An 11,943-nucleotide genomic window follows, 5' to 3' on the forward strand; every position below is an offset into this window, starting at 1 on the left:
AACAGCTAAAATCGGTGTGTTATCAACATTATTCTGGTACTAAATCCAAAACACAGCACTGTACCAGCTACTAGGAAGGAAATTAACTCTATCCCTGCTGAAACCAGGACAGGGTGTATTTACATACATATATATTGCTGTAAGATAGATTGTATTAATATACAATGATGTGGCAACAAGCCGAATCACTGTTTTTGAGTGCAGATAATACTACCTTGCAAGATACAACCAAAATAACTACTGGTTTTAGCAGGCATAGGATTATTGATATTAAGAAATTTATATAAGCTTTGATTAAGGTGGATTTGGCCCAAAGGAGGTATTTGTCCAGCTTCCAATTGAATTAGGCCAAGTGAGCTACTACAGTAAGAAACTACACTCACTAAAATCAGTGTTGGTGCCACTTACTCCAGTAGTAAATTTGACAAATGCGCTTTGTATACTTCCTTTAAAATCCAGTCTGGACTTTTTAAAAAATCATTATAAAATTTTATTTAGCCAAAGATGAAAACAGCATCAGTAATTCAAAACGAACAAACACAAATATGTATACAATCTATTCAGACTCAGCTCTGTTCAAAAGATTAATTTCCAGACTGAATGTTTCCACAGCTTGTCTCTTCTGCTTTTGAGATAAGAGTGTTTGGGACATGCTTGTTTCTCAAGGTGGGAAAGGATCGCTTTTTGATATGTCTGTTTCAGTGGTGTTCAAAGGCCTCTTTGTGCTGAATTCTGCATAAAGACAGAGAGAAACCACAGTTCTGGAACTACAGAGGCTGAAAATGGAAGAAAAGCCATTCCTTGGGAGCTCTTCTCCAAAGCTGCTATGGAACTCCTTTGTTCTGCACTGCCTCTTTGAGCACAACAAACCCATTTCTGCCTAAGGAGTCTCTGAGGGATGGGATGGCCGGCCATCACCATACACAGCTCTGTAACTGTGTCACCCTGCTAGGACAGTCCTCTAGGCCTGAATCCCAAAATCACAGATCATCTAGTTCAAGAGTATCCACTGAGGATGTCACCCTCAACCTTTCCTGTCCAAGGTTTGCCTAAGCTCTTCTTCTGAACTTTAGAAAAGGAAAGTCCAAACCTTCCTGTGTTGTTCCAAGACTCATGTCTCTGTATGATTAAGAAGTTTTTTTCTAGTATTTATCCTAGATGATCTTTTTAGAAAATGAACCTGATTTTTTTCTTGCCCTGTTTTCCGTGGGCATGGCGAATGCTTGATTTCCACTGTCTCCAGAGAAATCATCATTCTGGAAGGTGGGTTTTCTGCCTGTTCTCCCTTCTCTTTTTTTTAGACCAAACATCCTGCATTCTTTCAACATTTTTTCAAACATTTCCTGAAAGTGGCCATATGTCACTGAACCGCAAGACAAATACCTCATGTTTCCAGTTATGGGTGAACAAAGGAGGTGAGACAACAGTAAAGCAATTTCCTGGAACTTCATGGAGAAACATTTCCAAAACGAGGTGAACTAGCGAAGAAGCTATGAACCGTACGTGGTGGTGGGAGGAGAGCCACCACCGTGGAACCTGCATGTGGCATTGCTGCTAAAGCAGACATTGCGCAATGCACGCTGCACCTCTCGGCCATGGAAGAATGTTACTTTTGGACAAAAATAGGATTTGGGTAGATATAGCATGCACAGGGTAATTCCAGAATATTTCAGAAAACTGGGGGATTAATTCCATACATCAGTAAACAGTTACTGATGTGTTACCCCATAACTGATCATTATGTCAGTTTGCACAACGATAAATGCAGATAATTAATGTCACATATTGGCTGATTCGTAACACTTACAGAGATACAATATGGAATTGACATCGGTACAGTAAATTCTGGTAGGGTGTGTGAAGTTGTCTGCCCACATATGATTAATAAATGTGTTAACACTTTACAACACATTGTATTCTGCAAATACCTCACTTTCTCCTAACACAGCCCCTCCTCATCCTCCAAAGACCTGTAACCTCCCAGTAAACCTGCAGCTGAGTCACCAAACAGCCCTTTTAAAAAAAGCTACTCTTAAAAAACAAGATCAACCTCATTCTGTAACATTTTTCCCAATGTGAAAATTTTACCTTCCTTCAAATGAGCAAATTCTGCTAAATCTCTGGGCTGCTTCTGGAAGCAATAGCAAAGGGAAATGCCTACGTGCATGGTATTACCCAGTGCTCACTTTTAATCCCAGAAGACCTGAAGGGAATGTCTTTAAGCCCATGCTGTCTGAGGGGTAACTGGTAATTTTTTAGATCACCTATAGGCATTTTAAATGTGTCATGTAAGCACATGTAAGCACACACTCTTAAAGAAATAGGTGATATTGTAGCTTCTTGTTGCAGCATGCTCTGTGGTGTCAAAATCTTTTCTTAGCCAGTCTCCAGGTGAGTTGTGGGCTATGGAGGGTTCCTGACACAGATGTTTAAATTGACATGAGCTGAAATTCAGTGAATCCACAGACTAGCTTATCTATGTAAAACACAGCTGGAAGAAGGCTGCGGATCCTGAAATCTTCTTGCACTACTTACCCCATGAAGTAACCTGCTTGGAAGCAGGGGACGGTGCCAGCTGCAACACATGCCACTTTGAATCGCTCAGCATCTGCAAACTGGGTGTACAAGAGACAAAACCCAATCGACTGCAACACAGATTACATGATGAGCTAACGATTACCATGCTCCTCACTAACTATTTTATTTCCTGTCATTGAATACAGCCGGTGCCTTCAGGTGGTTTCCCTGGCTGTTAATTCATGGCACGTTCCCATGCTGCACTCACTCATAAGTGGCTGCTAATTTTCCCCCCTGAATTCCTAAATATGAATCATGCTCTTTCTACCACTCTAGTACCCTTCTCCAGCAGGAAAATGGCAATTGTCCAGGATAAAAGCAAGTTCCGGAACAGAGAGCAAGTAATGGTAAGAGAAGTCTCCAAATTGGTGTGAGGTCATTGAAGTTAAGAAAAATAAGAAGCTCATTGTACAGCAAGCACAAACCAGACCACACAGCCCCCGCACTTCCTCTCGAGGGCAACACTACCGAAAACTGGGCTTGGAGTCATATACTGATCAGGGAGAGCACAAGTCCTGCAGGAGAACGAGTCCAGCCAGGAAAGGTTATCTGTGCTGTCTGTGTCCGTCCTGAACTGAGCCAGAGACAAGCTCTGCATAGTGCAGCATCTGGCCGCAATGCATAGGACTGGATGTTATTTAGAGTCCCTCCAACCTGGGGTACCCAACCAGACATGCTTCAGTGTGACCGGACTTTCAGGAAATGGAGTCAATAGAGGAGCGGCTGCAATAAAGGAAAGCGATGTCACCTTGCACACCAGGGAGTGAGCAGATCAGTGGTGAGCTGGGGACACCAGATGCTTAATCTACGTTTTGCCCCAAATTTTCTGGTGACCTCAGGAGAGCCATTTCCTTGCACACACTCAGTAAAATTAAAGAAGTGATTTCAGACACATTTGCATCATGCTATCTCTTACAATGAATGCGATCTCCAGCATCACATTCAATACTACGAATTGCTTTCCCTCCCAGAACATCTGCTGGTAACACCTCCATCAGACCTGTATGCTACAGGCGTGGGGGCTGGTTCATCAATGCCCCATGCTATGGAGAGATGCTGATGTGCCCATTCAGTGCTAAGGGAGGAGCCATCCTTAGTGCCCTGCAGAAACACAGCTTACCCTCAGTCACCCTTCAGACAGCACGTCTGAGCGAACATTGGGTGATACTCCCACTTCCCTGCAGGGAACTGGCTCACCCCAGTTGTGTGCTGCTTATGGAGAGCTGCACCGAGCACGGTCTATAGAAATCTTCTCAGTCAAATGGATTCATCCAGTATTTCAGGCCCCATTAGGGGACATACATACTAATATTTACAAGGGTACTTTTATACTGGTGTTCCCTTTGTCAGTGCAGGGGCTAGAAAGAGAGTGTACTGAATCCTCAGCAGAAAGCCTTAACCACAGGACCGTCTACCTTCAGGTTTGGGGAGCTGACAATGTAATCTGAGATGTGCTGAGGGCTTTTTTGGTTTGTTTCCCAGAGATGAACAGCTGTCCCACGTACGTGCCTCGCCATAGCCAGCCGCTTCCCTCCTGCAGGCCAGCCAGCAGGTCGCTGCGAGGAACTTGGAGCTTGCCGGGCAGTTCCTAGAAATGCCACTGGAATTTCAAATGTTCCCTTTGGCCCCTTATCACTTTCTAATTTATTGCATAATTTAAAGAAAAGGAGAGGCCAGCCAAGGTTGATGCAAATCTTTTGTTCGGCAAAAACACCTTAAGAGAAACCACGTCTCTGCACTGCAGCAGCGAGGATACCCAGTGGCCAGGAGCCCTTTGCTTGCTGCTAACAGCTGCTCAGTGACTCAGCCATCCCACTTCCATCTTACAGCAGGATCAGTTCTTTGGGGAGCACCAAGCCACTGTGGCGGGAGCAGGACTGGACTTGCAGCAGCAAGTGTCTGGCCGTATTGAATTTTCCATCCTGGCATGCCTGGGTCACTCTGTGCCAGAGAACTGTTTCTTTTGTAACCCAGCACTGGAGGGTGAAGAAGTTAAGCAGTCGGTGGGAGTGCTAAGACCATGGCTATCAGTGGTACTAATCTTGTGTTCTAAAATGCTGAATGTTTGCTATTATCATCATTCAAGAGTTGCTCCAGAGCCCTAGTCGCAGGGTGCCAGCCCAGGGGTCTCTTCCCCAAAAAACTCAACACTTCTGCCAACAAAGCAAGCAAACCCTATGCATGGGACCAGAGTTTCGGCCTGCAAGGTCTCCTTAGACTCCCCTTCCCAGTTCAGTTCAGTTCTTCCGTCACGGTGAGGAAACGGGGCTGACAAAGCTGATTAAAGGAGATAAGAGCCAAGAGCAAAGTCCAGCAAGTGATTCCCAGGTGGCCAGAGAGCAGATGAGCCACCCGCACGCCTGCTCCACCTTCGGCCCTGACACTTCCAGTGACAGAGGCCGTCAATGCTGATTGTGCCAGACAAACTGCTGCTGCATAATGCAGTTTTAAGCGTACATAATGCCAGGCAGTGCTGTAGGATAATTACACGGTTTGTAATCAAGCCTAGCTGAAAATCTGAGACAGCCGCTGCTATGAACACTAAGGATGCTGCCGCCTCTTTCAGCACTGTTACTGTGAGTATGGATCGGCCAAATAGCTAGAGAGGGAGACCGTCTTTCCCGGGAGCCCTCTTCTGTTGTAGCTCTTCTCTAGACAGCATCTATCTGGAACCATCACAGCGTGGTGCAGGCCTGTCTCCAGTGGCCCTGAGAACTGGAAAAACAACACACATAAAAGAAAAACCCCAAACCAAAAGGGATACTGACATTTCTCCACATGGCAGAAGTTTCTTGTAAAAGAAATCCCCAAGCCCTTGCTCCAGAAGAGAAAAACAAATCAATCTAAGCCTCCATCTCTTGTAATCCCAGAAGAAAAATGAGACAAGGGGGAAAAAGCTTGGAAGAGTTAGTGCATATGCCTTGTCTGCCCTTACTTTTCTATGAAAAGCACCGAATTATGAGTTGTATGCTATGAAACCCATTTGGAAAGGCCCACCGCATGTTTGCATTTCTCAGACGTCCTTTTCTACCTGGAAATATTGTTCTGGCAGACTGAAAGGATCTTGTACATTTGCCCAGGATTTCTGGGCACTTGAGCATCCCAAATGTGTGCACCGACCAGCTCCAGTGTTCTACGAAGCATCAGTCCCGGTGTGCCTGTGCTGCAGAGAGGGTCTGTGCAGACACATGAAAACCAGCAAAGCACAGCAGCCACGAGGTATGAGGGAGTCCACTAACCAGTTCCCGTGCAAATAGTCCTGGCTGGGGAACCCCCATCTGAAACTCTCAGTTCCTGAGTTACTGACACAACAGGTAAATTTGGCGAAGCAATCATTTGACGAACTGGCCAGGGGTATATCAGAAGCAGCGATGCAGGTGGAGCATGCAGGGATGGAGAGGAAAGCAGACAGCATGCAGCCAGGCTGGCTGAGTGCAGCTGCAAATGCCTGTTGCTGCTCTGTTCACACCGGTGCTGCAGGACAGAGGAAGAGAGCTGTGGGTTTTGCATGGCAGAATGGATATCAAAATGCCACAGAACATCCTCCTGAAACCCAGCCGACCACAGCGAGTCATCATCGCGTCCTTCGAGAGCCCTACATCCATTTTTTTTTCTGTCTCTGTAAGTTTTCCCATGAAATCTGTTCTGTTTCTGTCTGTGCCTATAAAGCACAGCTTAAAACCATGATTTATGCCCCTCCAAGGGCTGTTAGAAGGATACTACCACCATCAGCCATGAAGGTGGCACAGTATTTTCACCCAGGAGGAGCCCATGTTTTCAAGTACTTGCTCCTCAGCAGCCCCTACTGATCAGTCATATATTCCACACTAGGACTCATTTTGCCAAAATAACCTAATTTACATGCTAAATGCCACTGAACTAATTAAATACCCCCCAGGAATTCTGGCCTTCTGCCCTTGGATTTGCCCCTCTTCTATTCTATTCTATTCTATTCTATTCTATTCTATTCTATTCTATTCGATGTCCAACGCTGATGTCGTTCTTCACAGTTGCCATTTTGCTTCCAAGCAAATGTCCTTGTGCTCCTGTTTCTAAGAATAAAGGTGAATTCTGGCAGCGTGACGTTTCTGAGAATCCGCAGTAGTGGAAAGGTAGCTGGGGGAGAGACCAGAGAGGAAGGAAAACTGAGTTGTGAGGTATAGCTATAAACAGCAAGAAGTACTGGGGGCAGGAAAAAATCAAGTCAAAGACAGTAAAACTGGAGTTGTATGCTCGAAATACATTTTTCTTATATTTGGTGATTCAAAAGAAAAAAAAAAATCAGCTTAAGGTTATTCCCTGGCATCAGACAAGTGGCAGCAGTACCTGCTCTTCAAGGTCAGCTAAAGCATTGGAATAACTCTGAGTAAGTATGTGTCCAGTCTCTCTGGCACCATGATGAAACATCCACCGCTCCATGGTCTGGCTTCCTGGGAGTTTCCATCCATTTGTATTTGTCTTGTTTAGATCCTGCAAATGGCACTCGCTGCTGCTGCTGCTGACAATCGCGAGGCTGGGAATAGCGCAGGGGTGTTCTGGCACTGCAGCAAGGAGACAGGAGGATGACTGTGCCTGCAGGAGGTCATGGTCACCGCTCTTCTCCCCACAGGGGATCCATGTGCTGCCTCGTCCCCAGGGCTGCAGCACCGTGTTGTGACATCCAAGAAGGGTAAAGAAAAGTAGCAGCTTCAAGGTGTGTCTGGGGGTGTGATCTGAGCCATAGTTCTGCATCTCAGCGAGAGCCGTCCTGCATGATGGGCTCCTGCTCGCCTTTGCCTCATCGTGTGTGTTCCTGGTGCTTCCTGACAAACAGCCTGGGGCCACCGCCAAATCTGTAGCAGACAAAGGTAAGACGTTTGCTGTCCCCGGCAGGCGTAGGAATCAGGCTGCTTGTTTGAATGAACATCTCAGGAGCAAACTGGAAAGCACCAAACAGGGACACGAGAGCCCAAACACCTGCTGGCTTTGACTGAAGTCACTGATCATTCACTTGTCGCTGTGTAATTCCCTAAGTGATTAAGCATCACATTTCATGGCTGGTGCAGTGTACAACCCTCTCAAATCTTCATTTGCTCCCCCACGCCCTGCCACTATCATATTTATTACAGATGCACACAGAGCCTTTCACTGCCTTTTCTGTCTGCCTTTGGCTTGGACTCCAATTTGCACAAGAGCATCTCCAGCCGAAATTAGTACTCCTCAAGGGATTAACAACGAGAGGGAAAAAAGGAAGAAAGAAGTGGGTTGTCAACAGAAGGAAATGACTTGATTTGGATCGCTTGGTAGACGAGGTGGTTTATGAACCTGATGGTGTCCCCTAGTTCTTTCCCAGGGCTTTTGGTTTTATTCATGGATGAGAGCGGATCACTGGCAGCTCCTTGCAGGCTGTATTTGACCGAAATGGTACGAATTGGGCAGTGAAAGCAGTCGAGTGGATAGCAGCTGTCCCTTTGGTTGTGTTGGTGTGGAAACCAGGTTAACATGGGTCTTTGGATTTCCTACACTGCCCCATCCAGGGCTCTCGCAGAGCTCACGGACCTGAGAGTGGTTGCCAGATCTCGAACTGCCGGCCCCTCCGGAGCAGGGGAAATTCACAGCAGGTTCCTGCCCTGCTCCTCCAGGTGGGATGTAGCCAGGACACCGTCAGCACATGGTGCTCGGCAAGTAGGTTTAGAAATGCCATCAGGGCAGGTGAGACAGGACAAGCATCCACCAAGTAACTCCAGCTGAAGCAGCCAGAGGGCTCTGCAGGTGGTGCTGCTGTGGGCACCGCTACAGGGCAGCTGTGGACTCCCAGCTCCAGCTGATGGTGCCTCCACGGAGCCATGCCCTGCTTGCCTCCCGCCCTGCTGTCCTTAGCTGGGCTTTTCCAGCGTTGTGCATCATCCTTTGCCAAATGAGCGCAGGGGACAGCATTCCTGCTCCCGCCACTCCATTAATCTTCTAGGGCAGTTTGGTAGTTAGTCATTACCTAATGAGCCCTCACTAAGCATACCACTGTCCTGCCGTGCTTGTCCCTCTCCCTTTGTCACTGCTGCTTCTTTGTCAAAACCAGAGGGCTCCACGGTGGGAATACTTTGTTGTTATATGGCAGAAAACCAGGAACTTTCACACACTGCTGGAAACGCTTGTCAGGGCCCTGAGGGTACCAATAGTCCATAATGACCCTGCCCAGCCCCCTCAGGGTGTCCCCCATGGCCCAGGATCCCTTTTCTGCCCCCCCCGGGGACATCAGTCTCTGCCCCAGCGATGCCGTGGGATGCTGCTCTCCCCTGTCTGGACGTGGGCCCCGCAGACACCCTCCCTGGGGAAGAGCTAGGAGGAATGAGCTGTGCTGTGAGTGACCATGAAGGCGTTGAAGATAAACCAGGCTCCTGCTGTGCTGCAGAGCTCAGTTCCTCAGACAGTCGCTGGGTAGCAGCACAAAGAACTCAATTTCAGCTTTACCTCCCCCATTCAGGCAATAGATGTGACCAAGAGCAGGGCAGAGAGCCACGCAAATAACACAGCTTCGGTACCAGGTGAAATCCAACCTGTCTTTCTCTGATTGAGGAAGCCCTGCTGGGATAAACGCCTCAACCCATCTCTTCTCCAAAACAGGAGCTGAAAAGTGGGTTAGAACTTGCTGCTGGCAGTGCTGCGTAGGGGGAGGTCTCTGCTAGGATCTGACAAATGACTGGAGTGATCAGAAAAAAATAAATTTTGCTTCTCACAACAGACTTCCCTGAAATCACTCTCTGTGCACGGAGGAAACTGGTGGGCAGCCGGGAGGGGTGGGAGGCAGTGGGAGTTGGTACATGCAGAACCTCATGGCCAGCCCTGATCTTGCTGAACTCAGTTCCAAAGTCGCCCTTGTTTGCATTTGTGTCCTTGCATCACCTTTTCCTTGGGTGCACTGTTGGTATCTTTTTCCCTGAGAGGGTGAATTTTTTTTCCTCTTCCATCCGTAACAACCAGTACAATGTACAGAAGGAAAGGTGAATAAAGTTAAATTCAAATCCCAAATGGGAAAGCTTAGAGGTTTTAAAAACTGTTTGGTTTATATAAGTACTTATTGGAAACTGGCACAAACAAGTCACTATCTGCTCTGAGATACCAGAGCAGATGTAAGTGTGACAGAGTGGAAAAGGCTCTTCCCTGCCAAAGTATTTGCTGGAGATTCGATAACAAGGTGCCATTGTACAATAGTGGGTAAAGGTTCAGAGTAGAAAGGGGAAACAGAAAAGGCATCCAGGCGATGCAGGGCTCTGCCTTTGCAGGCTACAGCTCCTCCACTGGAACTCGCCCGCAGACAGCCGGTAGAGCTGGGTTAGATTCAGTGGGAAGGCAGCTAGCTCTTCTGTGCTGTTTTCCTTATCAGCAAACAGTGACAGCCCGTCTTGTCCCTTTATTTCTCCTAGAGGGCTGTAAGCTCCTTCTACTTTTCTATGCATTTCTGGGGATAGCATTAAATTCAGCACTCCAAATGCACATTTATAATCTGAACCAACATGTGAAACTTAAGTACAAGAGCTCCACTTTCTAGTATTTGTACTGACAAATTTTCAAGGATTCCTGTGAATTTCATTCATCCCTGTCATATTTCCCCCTAGATACTAATACTGTGTGTTTTACAAATACTGAGTGTTTTGCAAACACAGTTGAGTTAGAATGGCAGATATCAAATACAACTTCAAATTCCATCATTTCACTATAACCTAAAGACGTAAAGCAGCCTGTGCGCCCTCCTCAAAAGATGCTCTTATTTGTTTTGATTCTGAAATAAGAAGCAGCTGGTTTTCTGTAGCTAAGGGCAGATGGGGAAGTTTGGGCTGCATTCTCTTGTTCTCAAAACTCGCCTGCTTTTTGTCCCCTACTAAAGAAAACTCAACAAAAATTATTGAGTAGACACAGAAAACATATCAAGGCAATAACTGCATCTTTAGCCTGACATGGTAACCTCTCCTGCATAATCCCCCTAAGAAGTCTTCAGATTCAAAACACAGTCTCAGTAAAAATCAACCCCAAATTGCTTGAGGATGTATCTGAATTCACGCTATCTTAAAAAACAAACAAACTTAAATGGCAATTTATCTTAATAGCCTTTACTAAGCACATATGAGTAGACAGGTTTGATCAGGTAAGAGAAATGCTTTAACCAGCCCAATGACATCTCAGTTCCTTTCTCCACTCCACGTTACTATCAATTGTTATTTCGCATCAAGGTTTAAAAAGATACCCGGCACCTTGAAGCTCCTTTTAATTGTCCGTATGCTTTTATTTTGCAATGTCTTCGGACTTGCCATCCCAGAAGCCTCCTCAGTGGTGACCGTGGGCCATGGGTGCACGTAGCTGCTTTCACTTATCACAGCCAGCCTGAAACCCATTGCCTGAGTCAGCACAGCAAGCGAGCTGCTTTCCTCCTCTCCCCTTTCCCCTCCCTCTACCCTTTTCAAACAGTTGTTTTTAGCTCATTTATCTGCCTATTGGGGCGATATGTAATCAGAGCAGGAGTCCTGATGGGAAATACAAAGTGATTCTTTAGAGTGGTTGGCTTTGAAAACCATTCTGGGCGCTGATCAAGCGAGTGTTACAGCTGCCCCTTTCGTTTGCTTTGCCTTCTGCCCTGAGTCTGTCAGCACTAGACAAACTGGAAGAGCCTCCGCGATGCTCACAGGCCCATCTTGCTTTAGTAAAATCTGATATCATTTATGTCAGCACATGACGCTCATTTGATGTGAAGGTAGGGACACAGACTGACTCATCTGCCCCACTGTCCAGGGGACGCTGGTCCAGTCTTTTATAGCGCAGCAGAGACCAAAAATCCCCGTCTACTGCCTTTGAAAAAGCAGTACCTTCGCTGTAGTTAGAGCCACCACTCTGAACCAAAATAATGAATGCTTTCACTCGTGTACCTATAGTGCCAACACTGCCGAAAGACTGAAAAAAACATCCACTCCTCCGTTAGGAAAAGTGGAGCCACTCCCTAAGTCCTAATTAATTACACCTGCACAATAATGCTGAAATCAGGTTTATCACACGTCTGTGCTCCCCAACAGACTTAACCTGCTGTGATCAGAGAGCCGTCCCTTGGAACAACCTAGACAAGGGAAGAAAGAAGGTCCTGCTATAACTCTTCCCACAGAATTCTTGTTTAATTAAATGGTTTTCCGTATCTGCTTATATGTCCCCCTAGGTAATCGAAGCAATCTAATCCTGTTATTAATCTTCTTCCTTTACAATAAGGAGAACAAAAATAATTTCTTCCTGAGTTTGGATGCTGAAAAGACTCTTTTTCCATACGAAGGAGGCCAAGTAAATGGGTAACATGGAGATCTCCTAACATGAAGGTGGATGAAATGCTGCAGAATTTGAGTCTACCCACAA

Source organism: Aptenodytes forsteri, unplaced genomic scaffold, assembly GCF_000699145.1.
Source record: "Aptenodytes forsteri isolate BGI_AS27 unplaced genomic scaffold, ASM69914v1 Scaffold15, whole genome shotgun sequence".
Classification (NCBI taxonomy): Eukaryota; Metazoa; Chordata; class Aves; order Sphenisciformes; family Spheniscidae; genus Aptenodytes; species Aptenodytes forsteri.